Source organism: Phoca vitulina, unplaced genomic scaffold, assembly GCF_004348235.1.
Source record: "Phoca vitulina isolate PV1807 unplaced genomic scaffold, GSC_HSeal_1.0 scaffold81, whole genome shotgun sequence".
NCBI classification, from domain to species: domain Eukaryota; kingdom Metazoa; phylum Chordata; class Mammalia; order Carnivora; family Phocidae; genus Phoca; species Phoca vitulina.
The window spans coordinates 4,257,710-4,274,640 of NW_022589784.1; the positions used below are offsets into that span (position 1 = coordinate 4,257,710).

Below are 16,931 nucleotides of genomic sequence, written 5' to 3' on the forward strand. Positions count from 1 at the left end.
GGGGCTTGGGGATAACCAGACTGCAACCTCTGCCCACAGAGCTCATGCTCTCTTTGGAGAGCTTACCCTGGTTGAGTCACCTGACATTCCACCTGGATCTCGAAGCGAGATTACCCATTAAAAAAAAGAATTTAAGGAGTTGAGAAAAATCTGAGTCCATCTTACACAGTGGTTGTTGAAGAAACTCTTTGAAATGTTCTGTCACGTGATGAGCCCAGGGTGGTGCCACCTGTTGTTCCCAGGCAGCCCCATTTGTCTCCTATCCAGGGGCAGCCAAATCTACAGCCCTCTGCCACTTGCCCCTGGGTGGAGGGCAGCTCGGCGAGCCCCTGTTGCCAGCTGGGGGATTCTGGAGGAGGATGACCTTCACCTGGGGGAAGGCCCAGATGCTGCCTGCCTCACTGCCTTGAGGTTGGGTGTGGTGGTTCTGGGTCCATGCATGAATCCTATGGGGTGCGCCCAGGGCCCCCTTCAGCATTCAAAGTCCTGAGAGCAGACAGTGGATGGGAAGCAAGGGGGATCACGAATTTGGGGAGCACTGCACCGCTCTGCTGTCATGGAGCCCTCAGTCCTGGGAAGCCAGATTACCAGGAACCTGCACTTGCACACAGCTTTACCCGGCAGGACTGCTCCGTGGGAGGGGAGAGGATCTTTGGTTCGTGAGCGCACTCGTGTGGGGAGCTGGTCAGAGCGGCTAGTCTAGAGTCAGGGAAATGTCCCTGAGAAGAGGTGGCTGCTGAAGTCCAAAGACAAGAGCCCGGAAGGGAGCGGCAGGTGTGAAAATACAGCTTGTAAAAGTGACAGGGATCCTGGGGGCAGATGATCACCATGCTAAGGATTCAGGGAAGTGCTGTAGAAGGAGCTGGGTTCAGGTTCAAAGAGAGAACAGTCTGGAGAAGGGGGCAATATGGACAGACCAGTTAGGAGGGAATGGCGATCACCCACAATAAAGCCGGGGAGGGGAGGAGGTCCGAGGAGAAAGAGGGCCAAGACTGAGACAATCAAAAGGACACGGTGCCACTCCCATCACACCAAATTCCCACTCCTTGGAGAAGTAGAACAGATACCGGTCTTGACTTTGGGGCAACAGCCCACTGATGGTAGCCATTCCCTCCGCTGTGCACACTGAAGCCATGCCGCACCTGAGTCCCCGAGTCTGATTCACTGTGATAGTCCTCACCACGCACAACCCAAGGCAAACACTGGGGTAAACGACCTGTATGAGACCAAAGCACTACAAGGGAGGAGGGCGGGGGGGCAGAAGGCTTGCCGACGAGGCCTCCGTGGTTCCCTAAGCAGCCCTCTCCCCGCACCGGGGCTGGTGCTGTTTTTCACCCCCAGATGAAGGAGGGAATGAAAGTGCCTGTGCCAGACAATAAATGACAGCAAAGGGGTGCAGGAGGGACTCTGGACAGCAGCGGCTGATCCACACCATTTCTGCCTCGGGGAATCCCAGAGAGCTTCCGGCCCTGCCCCTCACCCCATGAGCCCAGCATCCGGGGCTACAGATCCAGGCCTGAAGCTCACTTCTGTGTTCGACTCCCAGCCAGCTGCAAAGAGTGAAGGCACCCGGGAAGGAGCTGGGAGTTTGGGCCAGCCCAGCATCCTTCCAGCCCCCCATTTCTTTAGGGGACCATCCCTCCTTTGCCCCTGGCTCCAGGTCTGAAGAGGAGAGTACTTCGTACTCCTGCCCCAGGGGACACCATGGCATGTGAGTAAGGCCAGGCCACTGACAGTGAATGAGACTCAGGTCTAGGACTTTTGTTGGAGCTCCTGGGGAAGAGGGTGCTCTGTTTCTTCTGGGGCAGCAGGACTGGTGGGAGGTAACCCTGGGGTTGGGAGCAGTCACGTCACCAAAAGGGACCTTGGAGCAGAGTCAATCCAGTGGGAAGCAGAGCTGCAGATGGAGGAGGAAACAATCCTGGAGACACTGCTCCAAGCTAACCCCACCCCCACTGACTTTTCAGTTAAGCCAACAAATGCTGATTTTTGCTTAAGCCTGTCTTAACTGTTTCTGTCCTCTCTCGAACAAACTCCAGCTTGAGAGGCGAGGCCTAGCCACTGTAGACTTAATTAGACACACACTATACTCTGTAGAAGAAACCTTGCCTGGCCTCACAGTGAAGCAGAGACACTTTCTCTCACAGGAGGTACCACCACCAGATACCCTAGGGATTTATGGGTTTATGCTGTCTCCCCTACTACGACATCAAATCCATGAGATCGGAGAGCGCCTCGTTTCCCTGGCTGCCCCGTGGTCCAAGAACAGTACTTGGCATCAATAAATACTGGACGGAGGGAGGAGTAAGGGCAAGGAGGTATTGGAGAAATGGATGGAAGGCCACTGAAAAAGGACGAGAACAGAGGGAGAACCATTTGGATGGTAGGGGAAGAGCTTTCTTGTGTCGGCTGATCTGCAGGCTCCCAGAAGGGGCTGCAGAGATTCGGGCAAACCTGAGAAGCCCGGGCTGCCTCTGGGTCCCTGGGGCAGGACAAAGACACAGGGCAGGGTCCAGGCCGGAGCTGGGAAAATCCAATCTGCTGGAAAAACAATGACACTGCAAGTGGGCACGGTGCTCAGCTGGGGGTAGATGGAGGCCACGGAAGGGACATGGGGTCCGAGCTCTGAAAGCAGCTTCCCGAACTGGAATTCTGGGTGAGACCCACGCAGAGACTCCCTCACTAACTCCTGCCTGCAGGCCACCATTACTGTAGTTAAGACCCTCCTTTCTCCACCTCTGTTCTCATTCTCTTCAATCCAGCCTCCGCACAGCAGCCAGAACCACTGGTGTGAGACCCACACTTAAAACTCAGCACCGCTCCCCCAGACTAGGGTCAGAGCTCCTTCCAACAGGCCACGTCGGCCTGACCCCTATGGTGGCACCGAAAGGCCCGCTGCCCCCTGCACGCCCCGTGCTTCTGTCATACTTCTGGCCTTCTGCCCGGAACACATTCTCACCTTCTCTTCTGTGGCCAACACTCATTCAGGTACGGGCACCGTATCCTTCAGGAAGCTCCCAGTTTGAGCTACATACCTGCCCCCGGTGCCCCCAGGGCATGCTCTTGGCTTCTACCCCACCATGGGTCACAACGAGGCTACCTGTCAGGGAGGCTGAGAGACCATGGATCCGGCATCAAAACAGCTCTGCCCCCCAGCCCAGCAGCCAGTGCACACCACAAAGAACCATCCAATGAATGTTTGAACTAAACCCCCTCTGCAGGTCCTCACACACGTACGCTAGCTGCTGTGTACTCACATAAATATTTACTAAGCCCTTATTCTGTGCAAGGCTCTACAGGAAAAATGGGGAACAGGAGTCAGGGGCAGAAAACCTTGGGGTCAAACACCTGATAAAAAGTGATGGGTGTGTCTGTGCACATGGCCTGGAGCTTGTGGGGGGTTATTTGTTCATCTCCTTGCTGGCAGCATCTACCCCTGGATCATGAGCCCCAGAAGAGCGCAGCCTCTGTTATGTTGACCGTGGCACCTTCAGAGCCGCACACATAACGGACGCTCAACAAGAAGTCAGAGCCGATGAAACGTCGCTAAGACCGGTGAGGTCAGGACCCACCAGGACCCTCACTCATGGATGGTTTGGCGGTTATGACAAACCCAAACACCACACTAACTAAAATGTAGCAATGAGCTTCCGTCAGTTCTCCACCAAAGACACAAAGCACCAGGGTCACACAGATTTAATTTCCACTGGGCTCCAGGAGGGCCGAAGTTCATGAGCTGCAAATTAGCACTGACATTACAAAAGGACAACTCGAGCGCACCCCATTCCGAGGAGGATTGCTCCACACTCGCCCCAGAAGCCTCAGCCGGCATTCTTAACTGGCTTCTATCAAACTGCTTCTGGTTGTCACTGGACAAGCAGACTTTGCTCAGCCAGCTGAAACCCAAGTTTGGGGAATGAGCAGGGGACAGAGCAATGAGGCTTCTGTAACTTGCCTGAATTCCCAGCCCAGTCTGTCTGTCACAAGTGAAGGGAAAACTACCACCAGAGATTTCTAGAGAGACCCCCAACTATTTGATCCAGATTCTGTCAACCACGTGCTTTGTTTTGTTCCTATAAAATGCTCTTTGATTGAATCAGTTTGTGAAAAAGCAGCCCTCCTGGGGCACTGGCTCAAGACATCTGCATAGTGAAGGTTAAGAAAATTAACAATAAAGAAACCTGTTTAACCAAATGTTCTCCAAAGTTATTTGACTAGGGAACCCCTCTTTCCTCATCCCTGACATGAGGCCTGAGAACTTATTCTGTGCATGACTGTGGCCAACACTGGTGTGTGATGTGGGGTGGGATTCAGAGCCAAGTGGCCTCAAACTACAACCCGGCCTCTAGGTGGCACGTGGGAGGTGCTTCGCCCTCATCCCAGCTCTCCATGGTGCTGCACGCCAAGTCCAAGGTGGCTGCTGCTACATCCAAAGCCTCCCTCACCCTCCTCCACATGCCCCCGCTCAGCTCACGTACTCCAGACAACACCTAGCCTGAGCCCCAGTGTGATCCCAGGTGCTGATCAGGCCGCAGGCGGGAGAAGTCCCCCAACCCTCAGGCAAATAGCAGGGGTGAGGACACTGGCCAGAAGCTGAAAGGAGTGAGCCCCCATGACATCTGGCCCACAGGGCCTGCTCTCCCTCCTGTCCCCTGCCACCCTCCACCCAACTGTGAGGTACAGATGCCAAATGGGACAGTCCAGCTGTAATCCCTAAGGCCAGGGACTGTCCTGGATCTCGTCTTTGCAGTCCTGATGATAACACAGATAGGCAAGCCCAGTCGCAAAAAGGCTGCAGATTTCGGCTCTTGTTTCAAACCTCTGCCAGATGTCTGGGATTTCTCCACACACATCCCCTAACCCACCCTCATGCAGGCCCTGCTCCTGGAGGCACTGATGACACAGGCCTGACTGAAAGGCACTTTACACCCAGTGGAGCCTGGGAACCACTCCCCCAGCTGCATATCTTGCTATGCTCATAGATTCAATCATAACATTAATTTGGCCCACTGTGTGCCAGGCGTCATGCTGGCCTCTCGGGTGTGGTGGTGACATGGAGAGACATGTCCCCTGCCTGCCAAGAGCTGACATTAGTTTTTAGTTGGACGTTGCAACACGGGAGAAGCACAAAAGGGACTCAGAGTGCAGAGCAGGGGCGTCCAACCTGGTGAGGCAGTGGAAAAGGAGTGGATCCAGGAAGGCTTCTCGAGGGAGGTGCCACCTAAGCAGAAGGACAGCAGCATTTAGCCAGGTGACCAGGAATGGGGAAGAACAGGCAGCAGAAAGCAAGGTGCCCTGGAAGAACTCAAAGAAGGCCAAGGTGCCACCTGCTGTGTGCCTGCTACTTTACTAATGCTTGAACGTACCAGCTGACTCCAGACTCTCGAGGACAGGCAGGAAAACAGACCACCCAGGCCCAGGGCCATAGGAGCAGAGTGCGCCCCCTCCCTTCGCTGGATCCAAGGTCTGTACATTTATACCTGCAAGGTCTAGTGTAGAAGCTCCTGGAAGGTAAGCACCCATCACTCAGGCAGTTCCTTTCTTGAGGAAATGAGTTAAAGATGGCTCCAAAGAAGGCAGGGGTCCCTGATATGCAGGCTCCCTCCTGACCCGAGGGACCACTTACATTCTCCCTATAGGGAACGTAAGTCTCTGGGCAGAAGCGGGAGGCTCCAAGGAGGAAGGCCCTTCTCCTAAAGCAGAACTGAGCTGGGGCCCCAGGACACAGAGAAAGTCCTCAGATGCCTTGGGTACAGGTGTGGGAAGTCCCAAAAAGGCCTCACCCAAAAGTAATGTCCATAATTTGGTATATGATGTCTCTGTTAGGGGGAGAGCCCATAAAATACCTCCTTAAATAGTGGTAAGGAGGCTCAAAAGGAGAAGGAGAGTTTTAAACAGTCCCACACTTGAGAGAATTAAAACACTAGGCTTCCCGGACCACCCCTATAAGTAGGCCAGGGACCAGGACTCAGGGTTTTGTGTCTTTTTTGCCCTGAGACTGATTGGTGGCAAAATCCTAAAAAGCAAAGGACATATGTGTCTATCTCTGAGGCAGCAAGAATGGAGGAAGGAAAGGGGCACTGCAAGAATGTTTTACACGGAAGCCAGTGTAAGAAGAACCCCTTGGGGGCAGGGTGGGTGATGGCAGCTGACCAGATGTGAGGACAGGAGGTGGAGTCCCTGCTGCAAGCAAGGGAAGGAGAGCAAGGAACTGGCCTGGACCCCAGAGGGGGCCCCGGGATAGAGGAGAATGCTTCTCGACCTCCAGGATAACAGAGGTCTCGGGATCCTGGCTTTAGACTCCTCCCAGCCTGTGTCATGTGACTGACAGCAAGGACATTCCCAAATGGGGTTTCCCAAAACTGCCCGATGGTTTCTTACCTGGGCCAGCAGGCAGCGAGTATGTATTTATGGGCTGGGTAGGCACTCCATGCTTTATACGCCTCATCTCCCTGACTTTTCGCAATCACTTTTGGAGAGAGATCATACCAACGTCCTTATTTTACAGAAAAGGAAACAAGAGACTCAGAGGGTGAGTGACTTGTCCAAGGTGGGGCCAGGTCTCCACTGCATTTGAGCTACGCTGCAATCCACGTACAAGTGCCAGAAGGAGAACTTAGGACTCCAGCTTGCTTCCTTCTCCCATTTTCTGCCCAGCTGGGCCCTGAAGCTAAGATCTAGACACTCTTTTCTTCTGAGAAGTAACATCAGGAAAAAAGCAGCTGTCAGTTATCATTCCAGAAAAGCACAAAGGACACTAGAGGGTGAATGATGATGAGTTTTGGGGTGGGCCTGAGGCTTTCAAGTCATGTGACCCTCTACCTCCGAGAAGGGTGCAATTAGGATCCTTAGGATTGTCAAGGACAGAATGAAGACACATCCCAAGATGTGGACATTCTATGGTGAAACAACATGTGTTGTCTCCATCTTTCAAAGTTTTAACCACACAATGTCCTGCAGAACATAATCAGAATCTGGGCTGAACACACACACATTCTCTCCACGCTGTGGAAGGAGTAAAAAGTACACAAATACTATGGGCAGGCCTGCCCTGCAACAAGCTCGGACACTCCCAGTGGCTGCCTCCAACCTTTGTCTCTCAGGATTGCCCGTTAAACTAAACAGAAGAAACTATGTAGGCTCAGGAAAACACACAGAGAAGCAAATCTGGAATATCTTGGCTTGTTCTGTTTATTCCCCTCCTAAATGATTACTCAAACACCTGCCAGGAAACGGCCCCCATCTGGAAAGCCACTTGGAATTCTTGACCAAAATGTCAGCAAGGTACTTGTGTAAAATGAGCTTTAATCCTGGGCTGATGTGTCTTAATCTTCTTATCTGTGCAAAAAGTATGGAAAGCATCTTGGCAACACAAATAACAGTCTGTTAAGACGTGACAACTGCTTTAATCCTACAACACTTACTATCTCAACCCTTCAAGTCATTTCTTTTCTCAGGAATTATTATAAACAGTTCTGTGCAGCAACACAAAGGTGAATTTGTCATTGATGTGTCAACTGTATTCGCAAACTAATTCTCTGGTAAAGAATGGAAGTGATCTCAAACATGCTGTTGCTAGGTGATGCCTCTCTTGATCTTAGTGTCCTGAATGCTCAATGGCCACCCAACCCCGCTAGTAGAGGTGGTGGGCCCCTTAATTCCTTTTTCGGTACTCGAGTATGTTTTTCCCCAGGCAACTCTCAACTGGTCTCAGGGAGATTATAGGGGGCATAGTTTTGGAGATGATGGTATCTTTTATTTTACGCACTTCTTTCTGGAATGCTCTTCATCCTGTCATTACCTTCACCTACTGAAATCCAAGCCACTTTTCAGTGCTCTAACTGCTGTGTCCCTATACCTCAAACAAGAGGAGCAACAAGCAACTCACATTTGCTGAATGGTCTTTACTAGAACCAGTGGTAGTTGCTTTGGACGCCCAGTCTCATTTAATGTCATCACATCCCTGTGACGTACATATTATTTATCATCTCTGATCTGTGAATCATGAAATGAGACAGAGAGGCCTTGGACAGACGGTGCTTTGCTTGAAGTCACAAAGCTGATAAGTGGCAGAGCTGGGACCAGGACCCTAAGTCTTCTGAGCTGGGTGCCTCAGGTCCCCTGAGGTCCCATTAAAGGCCAAGTCCCATTCTGCCTTCTTTATTTCTACACAAATCGGCCCCGCAGTCAAATCCTCCTATCCCTGCCCCCCCATCCCACCCTGGCTCCACTCGCCCAGACTATAAGCGGCTGTGACAGAACCTGCACTTTGGGCACCTTTGTGCCTTGAATCCAAGAGAAACCCCACAAACTTGTTAAATAAATCCTACAAAGTCAGCAATTTCACCTGAAAGTAAGAAATTCAGTGAGCCAGCTTTGCAGCACTTTTATGTTCTGCCACTAGGTGGCGCGACCTGGGCAGAGCCAAGAGGTGAAATCAAAGGGACTGACGACTGGGGGAAAGTTCCAGGAAAGACAACGGAAATCCCCCCCCCCCCCCCCCGCCACCAGGAAGGAAATCTTAAGGACCACAGAACTTCCGCTGAGGCAGCAGACCGAAACTGATGAAACGTGGGCTCTGGTTTTTATGGGCATTCAAACTGGCCTCAAGCACTTATGGCTGGGATCCTGGGCGACTCAAGGAACCTCCCCTGTTCCCTGATAGTCCAACAGGAATGGTGCTACACCCCAGGCAGTTCTAAGGAGGATTAAATGAAATGATGCAGACAAAGTGTTTGGGAAGTGGCTAGCACACAGCAGGAATTCCACCTGGGCATTATTATCATTATTATAATTGTACCCAGAAGACTGCAAAAATACTGATGCCACCTTAAAGCATCAGTCTTGGATTCAAGGACTATCTCCAACCCCTAGGTCCCCAACAATGGTAAGTGCCTCAAAATTTGGCCCCGTCTAAAGCTGCCCAGATGCCGGGACAACTCACATGCTCAGTTGCTCAGAATCCCTCAAGCCTGATCTGATGGAAGGCCAACCAGTTAAGCCCCGCTTGCAGTTGCATGATTTACTGAGCACCTACCATGTGCCAGGCACTGTGTCTGGCACTGGAGACAGGATGAAAGATACACAGAGACAGGTGCCATAAGGAAGATAAAGCAGGGTGATGGGAAAGAGTACGGGGAGAAGGGCACTGCAGAGTGAGTGGTTGGGTATGGCCACTCTAAGGTGTCATTTGAATCTCAGACATAAAGGAGTAAGGCAGGTGAAGGCAGAGTATAGTGTGCAGAGAGAATCCCAAGTATGAAAGTCCTATGGACAGAAAGAACCTAGAGGCTAACATGGGGGAAAGCAGGAGGTGAGGTTGGGGCCGTGAAAGTCCATCTTACTCTCTCAGGGGCAGATGTGGTCAGCTAAAACAAGTCCCGCTCGTCTGGCAATAAAAGCCCACAACAGGGGGGGACCTCCAAAGGTGCTGATAAGGACTGATCCAGGCCCTGGACTCTCAGACACCTAGTGGCCACCACCATCAATGCTACAAGACATCCTTTCCCTTCTGAGTAAAGAGTAGACTGTTTCCTCACACTCCCAACCTGAGAAAGCCAAACTCTCAAGAACCATGTGCCCCACTCTCGCTCTGCTATTACAAACGTGACACAGGCCTTCATTCTGGGCCAGCGAATTCCCGAGATTCTGTGTGGCAAACCCGGGGGAGTTTAACTAAAGCAAAAGCACTTTAAACTTACTGCACAGGGGCGCCTGGGTGGCTCAGTTGGTTAAGCGACTGCCTTCGGCTCAGGTCATGATCCTGGAGTCCCAGGATCGAGTCCCGCATCGGGCTCCCTGCTCAGCAGGGAGTCTGCTTCTCCCTCTGACCCTCCCCCTCTCATGCTCTCTCTCTCTCTCTCATTCTCTCTCTCAAATAAATAAATAAAATCTTTAAAAAAAAAAAAAAAACTTACTGCACAAAGCAAGGCCTGCCTTCTACGTGTGCACAGAGGCACCCCTACTGTCTCTGCAAATACCTATTTCTCTTCGAGAGTGACAGCCAGGTACAGGGCCCGACATGGGTCAGTTTTCCGGAGGAGAACGACTGCCCATGAAGTCAGTGCTGCTGATCCACTAGAATGGATAAGCATGGGCTCCCAGGCGCTATGGCTGGAAGCAGGCGCACTGTACCAGCTGACTCCCTGCTTACGTGGCCTTTGGCTCCAGCCCCTGTGACATGGAATGGCCTGGACCCAGAGCTTCTCTGAAGGTCCTTACATTGAACCTGAGACAGTGCTGAAGGTCATGGAAACACTGTTCCTCCATCGCAGGGATATGAAGTCCACGATGCCTCCTTATCTGCCAAAAGGCCACAGTGGAAACAGGAGGCTGGGAGGGTGAGCCCTAAATTCCAGTTCGCAAATAATCTATTCCTGGATAGTTTTACTTAATCTCATAACCCAGTGCTTCTCCCCCAGGGGTGATTTTGCCCCTTGGGGACACTAGGCAATGTCTAGAGATATTTTCAGTTATCACAATGCAGAGGAACTGCTAATGGCATCTAGTGGATGGAGACCAGAGATGCTCATCAACATCCTACAGTGCACAGGAGGGTCCCCAAACCAACCTTAAATGTTAATGATGCTGCAGTTGAGAAACTCTGCATTAATTACTTGGAAAAAGACTGAGTAAGATGCCTTACTCACATTATACACCAAAATAAGTTCCCAGTGGGTCAGCCAGTACAAACTGGGGTGACCCCCTGGCTTCTGTGAGTCACCTCTTCTCTCCCTCCCCACACTTTGTGTATTTAAATGTGTGTAGCATCCTAGGACCACAGGTTAGATGATCAGGGAATGTAGTCTCTTGGGAGGTCAATGGACTCTCCTAACCCAGGGGTTCTTAAATTCAGGGGATTCCACCCCTGAGGGAACATCTCGCAATGCCTGGAGACATTTTTCCTTGTCATGACTGGGGGAGGGGGGTGGCACTGGTATCCTGTGGGTAGAGGCCAGGGATGCCGCTAAACATCCTACGATGCACAGGACAGCCCCCACCAGCCCCAATGTCAATAACGCTGAGGTGGAGAAACATAGCTATAATCCAGAAGGAGCTTTTTCTCCACTCAGACATCCAATCAAAAGAGTAACATCCACTAGTAACCGACAGTATATCCGCACATGCCAGTGGGTCAATTATCCGACAAATGTTCTCTCTGAACATGACCCTCAGACGTGATTAGCGTCCTCCCCATTCTACAGATGCAGGAACAGAGGTCCAACATCCTGCCCAAGATCCTGGACAAGTAAGTGGCAGAGGTAAGACACAAAGCAAGGACAATCAATCCAGGCATTTCCAGCTGTGCCCCGAGTAGTCAACCGGAGCCTGCCAGTCAGTCCCAGGTTAAAACTCCCGCAGGCTGGAGAGATGGGGATGAAACCCGCGCCGATCTCACTACAGGCTCCACTCAGGCTCTTCACGATGGGGCTCCACTATCACATGCCAGCAGTTCTCAAACTGCTTGGTCTCGAGACTGCTTTCCACACTTGTAAATTATTGAGACTCTCCAAGAGCTTTTGTAACTGTTGGCTACAGCTGTTGATACTTAGCAGGTTAGAAATTAAAACTAAGAAAATACCAAAATGTTAACTTATTTAGGATAATAATAGTGAAGGCTTAGCTAAACAGTAAATTTTATGAAAAATAACTTTTTAAAAAACAAAAAAAATTAGTGAGAAAAGTGGCATTATTTTGCATTTTGACAAATCTCTTTAATGTCTGGCTTAAGACAAGACAGCTAGAGTCACTTATCTGCTTCTGCAGTCCATCTGTTGCTATATCACACTATTACAACCTTTGGATAAAACTCCACTGTCCATTCACAAGAAAATGGGAGTGAAAAGGGCAAACAATGTCTTTGTATTGTTATGAAAACAGTTTTAAACTTGCAGTCTCCTTGAAAAGGTCTTGGGGACTCCCAGGGGCCCCTGGACCATCCTGGAGAACTGCTGCCCTATGCTGCTGAGGACTAGCAGTCGGAGGACCGCGAATCCTGAATCCATTACAGACGGTCAAAAGCTTTTCGCTGAGGTTCTCTGCTAACGTGCAGAGACAGCTGCGTCTAAGGGGTGGTACAACAGGGCTGAAACCCAAATGCCAACCAAGGTCGGGCAGGCACTGGAAAAGAAGGAAGTGGGCCAGGTCCCAAACTACTCAGGGTGTCCTGGAGGGCACACAATCTATCTTTTTATTTTATTTTGAGCATTCCAAGTCTTTTTATTTATTTGCAGACACATCTTACATATTTGTGACCAGTATGTCTACAATTTCCATCTAATATTCTCTCTTATGCATTTCATGTGTTGGCTGTATCTTCAACATTATAATTTGGGGCACACAGTCTATCTTAAGGGCAGCAGCTGCTCCTCCATTCCTGGAGACTTGTTACTGCACAAGACCACTGGAAGAGGCTGGTTCCAGCTTTCCAAGAGAAATCAGAAACCCAGATTATTTCCCCCCCTGAAATCTCAGAATTCTTAAATGTTGGTTCCTAATTAAAAACAAACAAAAATCCCTAAATGGGCCAAATTAAACACATCTGCTTGCCCCTGAAGCAAGTTTGCAACTTCTGCCTGTGGTTTTTGACTCTGGCTTCATGTCGTAAAACATCTGTGGAACTTTTTAAAACTACAGACACTGGGGACCTCCTGCCACCATCACTGATGGGGTGGCCCAGGCGTCACTTTTTATTTTCCTCAACAGGCTCCTTAAACAAGTATGGAATGCACTCAGGGCTAAGACTCACGACAAGTACTAGGCAATAGCACCGAATGTCAAGATTGCCAAGGATGAAGCAAACTGTGGACAGGCAGGGGGCTTTTCTCTTGAGGCCCTATGCTATATGGTTTTCTACCAAGTCGTACAAAGTCACACCGACCATGAACAAGACTCCATGGGACCCAGGAAGGATAATGTGCATATGTGGCAAAAACAAATCCCCTTCAAACAAAACAAAGAACTCCTGCTGCTTGCTGCCACCTCCATCAGCTCCACTAGATCCTGAACAGATAACGCCGCAAACCCACCTGCCTCCAGATTGCTTCCAAGTACCATGGAGAGCTACCAAGGCTGGGCCAAGTTAACACCAGCCACCTCTGCTGCCTGCCTTACTCGGGGTTTTCAGAACAGAAGAAAGGTCCTTCTCAGATCCCCCAAATGGTCCTCATCTCCCTCATCTTCATAACAGAAGAAAGGCCCTTCTCAGATCCCCCAAATGGCCCTCTTCTCCTCTGAGGAGATGAGGCCTCTACCCTGGCCTGTTCTCTGTGCCCGAACTCACTAACTAGGCTGGAATTGAATTGGTACCTAAAATGCCCCCTTTGCCACTCCTACACACTGTCAGTCTTCCAAATGCCATCTGAGCTCGGCTGCTCTAACCTCAATTCGTTCTTATTGCTTCCACTCACTCTCACTCCCCCACAGTATAGTATAAAGACACCAGAGCCCCACTAGCCCTGACACCCAATGAATGTGCGACAGTAACAGGACTGCTGGGGTAATCCCATTTTCCAGTTAACCAAGAGGCAGGCCGAAGACATGGTCCAAAAGTTTTGCAGAACTACGACCTTTTTGGTCTATACAACGGAACCAAAACTTAAATTTTCTTCAAAATGTGTAAAGATTCTGCAGCCTCGGAGGTAGCATGACACCACCCAGCTACCACCAAGCCCATCTGCTACAGATGTAAGAGGCACCACAGGGTCACATGTACACATTCTGATCTCAGAACAAATCCCAGAGTTAATGTTTACCATAACTTCATGACAAATTTTAAAACAGTGGTCTCTCACTCATCCTAAAAATTAAGTTTATGGCAGGGGATGGTGAGAATTTAGTGATTTGAGGATTCCAACCAATTCATTTGTATCTCATTCTCTCAGGCGTTAAGTTTTAAGTCAACAAGTAAGGTGAAAACTGAGAAAAGCCAAACCACCCTTGAAAATCTCTAGAGTGACATTTGGTCAGGCTAGATCGAAGGTTTTCAACTTTGGGTAACTTTGCGCTACCCCCCAACCCCAGGAACACTGGGCAATGTCTGTAGACATTCTTGCATTTTTTTACTTTATTTTTATTTTTTAAAGATTTTATTTATTCATTTGAGACACAGAGATACAGAGAGAGAGCATGAGCAGGGGGGAGAGGCAGAGGGAGAGGGAGAAGCAGGCTCCCCGCTGAGCCAGGAGCCCGATGTGGGGCTGGATCCCAGGACCCTGGGATCATGCCCCGAGCCGAAGGCAGACGCTTAACCATCTGAGTCACCCAGGCGCCCCATGCAGACATTCTTGGTTGTCATGACTGGGGGAGGGAGGAGGGTGCTGTTGGCATCTAGAGGGAAGAGATCAGAGAAGCTGATCAACATCCTACAAGGCATGGGGCAGTACACATGCCGAAGAATTACCTGGCCACAAACGTCTATAGTGTCAAGGCTGAGAACCGTGGGCTAGGTTATCATGTGAAAGGCAAGACAGAACCCAGGAGGGCTGACAGCTCAGCTCCAGGCGGCCTCCCATCATGGCTCACCCCGGGGCCATCTCATCAGTGGGCTAGATTCACCTGCACTATGCATAATCATTTCTTGTGCTCTCTCTCTCCTGAACACTTAATGCCAAACCAGTCCACGATGAGTCCACCGTAGTAAAAAATAGCTACCATTTACTGACTGTTTATTACTATGTGTGCAGATAGGTATTAAATAATTCATATGCATTAATTCATCCAATGCTCACAGCAGCCATGAAATACCCATGATTATCATGATTCTCATTTCACTGGTGAGGAAACCGAGGCTCAAAGACATTAAGAAATTTGCTCATAGTCATTCAGAGAGTACATGACAGAGTCAAAACACAAACCCAGTTCTCTGCATGGGAAAGCCTGTGCCCTGCCATTACTTTACACCAGTGGGTCTTACCCCAGGGGTGGTTCTCCTCACCCCCTGCCCCGGGACATACTGCAATGTCTGAGGACATTTTTAGTTGTCATGACCCCTGGGGTAGGGGTGCAGGGGAGGGTGTGTGCTGCTGGGATACAGTGGGTAGAGTTAGGGACAGTGCTACGCTGCTAACATCCTACAATGCATAGGACAGCCCTCACAACAGAATTATCTGGCTCAAAATGTCAGTAGCGCCAAAGCTGAGAACACTGCTTTATACCATGTCCACAGGCCAGCAAGGATTTATATGTACGCGGTTATCTTTAAACACTGGGATCTGGAATCCAAGATATCCTATAGCTCAAATACACTTTACTCACCCCGCCCATTCTTTACCTTTTCCAGACACAAAACTCTGCATTCGAATCCTGACATCCATCTATGATGCAGAGTAACTTCAGGGATAGGATGATTAATGAATTAGGGATATATCAATAGCAAAATGCCAAGCAGAAGAGAATATCCCTGGACACAAGTGTAAAACACACACACTCTCTCTCTCTCTCTCTCTCTCTCTCTCTCTCCTAGAAGAGAAGGATTCCAACTGGACTTTAAAAGTCACAGACTATAGGAGTACCAAGAAAGGGCTGTGGGAGTTGCTGTCACCATCCCTGAAGAGATCACCATGGCAACGAAGGCCAACAAGATGCTGTATTAGATACACAATTGGAAACGTTTCTTTGTGAACAAGCACAGCACACCTAACCTGCACTACTCAAGCCAATGGTTCTCAATCCTGGCTGCACATCTGAATCACCCATGCTGCTTTCTCACTGTACAGATGCCCAGGGCCCACTCGACATCTCACAGAATTGGAATGGGTAGGGTGTGGGGATTGAGCCTTTGTGGTTTTAAGAAAGCTCCCCTGGTGATTCTGATGCCCAGCCCAGGTGCACAGTCATTGCCTCAGACTCAGAGAGAGGTGGCAATGGCCTAGGGAAGGGAGACAGAAGGGTCGGGGGTGAAGATGGACCAGCTTGGAATACTACTTGGAATACCACTCTGGAAAAACAGAAGCTAAGAGGGCATTTGACTGGAGCTTAAACAGCAGGAGGAAAAGCACACATATGGGGCAGTCCCTAAAGCTTCAAAATGCATAGGCAAGAAAGCCCTAGTTTACACAGCAGATAATAAATTAAACATCTCAGCACGCTGTACAAGCCAAAAAGTCACTAAGATTTATGTCCTGAGGACAACTATGCCAGAACTAGTGTCAGAGGCAAAAGTACTGAGTGAGTGTGGCATTTATTAGGCAAAAACTTTAAGTATAAACCATTCCATTTCTCTATTTTATACTTACCGTTCAATTAAGCAATCAAAAGCTCACGTGTCAGCCCATATGGTAGAAATGGTATCCCTGGAAAACAGGAATCCATAATTTTCCCTTTGTGCTCAAAAGTATACCTCACAATAAGGGTCCTCAGTGATGAATTCATTCATTCATTCCACAAACATTTCTTGGATACCTACTCTGTGCCAGGCACTGCTTAGATGTAGGGAATCCATCAGTGATCATGACAGAAAGAAATCCTTGCCCTCATGGAGCTTATATTCTAGAGGGATAGTCAAACAAGTAAACTTCGCACGTCAGATGATGATATGTGCTGGGGAGGAAAATAAAGCAGGATAAAGGGGACAGGGAATGGGGATCCAATCTAAAATATGTGGCCAGAGAAGTGCTCCATAAATAATGTTTGAGTAAAGACCTGAAGGAAGTGAAGGAGTGAGCCATAGGGATATCTGGGGGAAGACTGTTTCAGGCAGGGGAACCGGAAGGTCCAAAGGCATAAAGGAGGGTGTGCAGAGTCCATTCAAGGGACACCAGGGAAACCAGAGTGGTTCAAGCAGAGCAAGTCAGGGAGAGAGTGGTGTGATGGGAGGAAAGGGAGGTAGAAGGGGGCCACTCTAGGGCTGAGTTGTTAGATGGGTAAAGATGGAAGGGAGGCCCGAGTGGTGGAAACCAGCATTGGTGGTGAGAAGTGGTCACTTCCGGAAA

The 16,931-nt window shown here is 49.8% G+C and overlaps 1 protein-coding gene across 13 annotated transcripts in view; it reads right to left on the reverse strand.

Annotated features, from left to right (window-relative positions):
• RANBP3 (RAN binding protein 3) overlaps positions 1–16,931 on the reverse strand; it is a 52,817-nt gene that overhangs the window by 33,683 nt on the left and 2,203 nt on the right. The window lies entirely within an intron of this gene.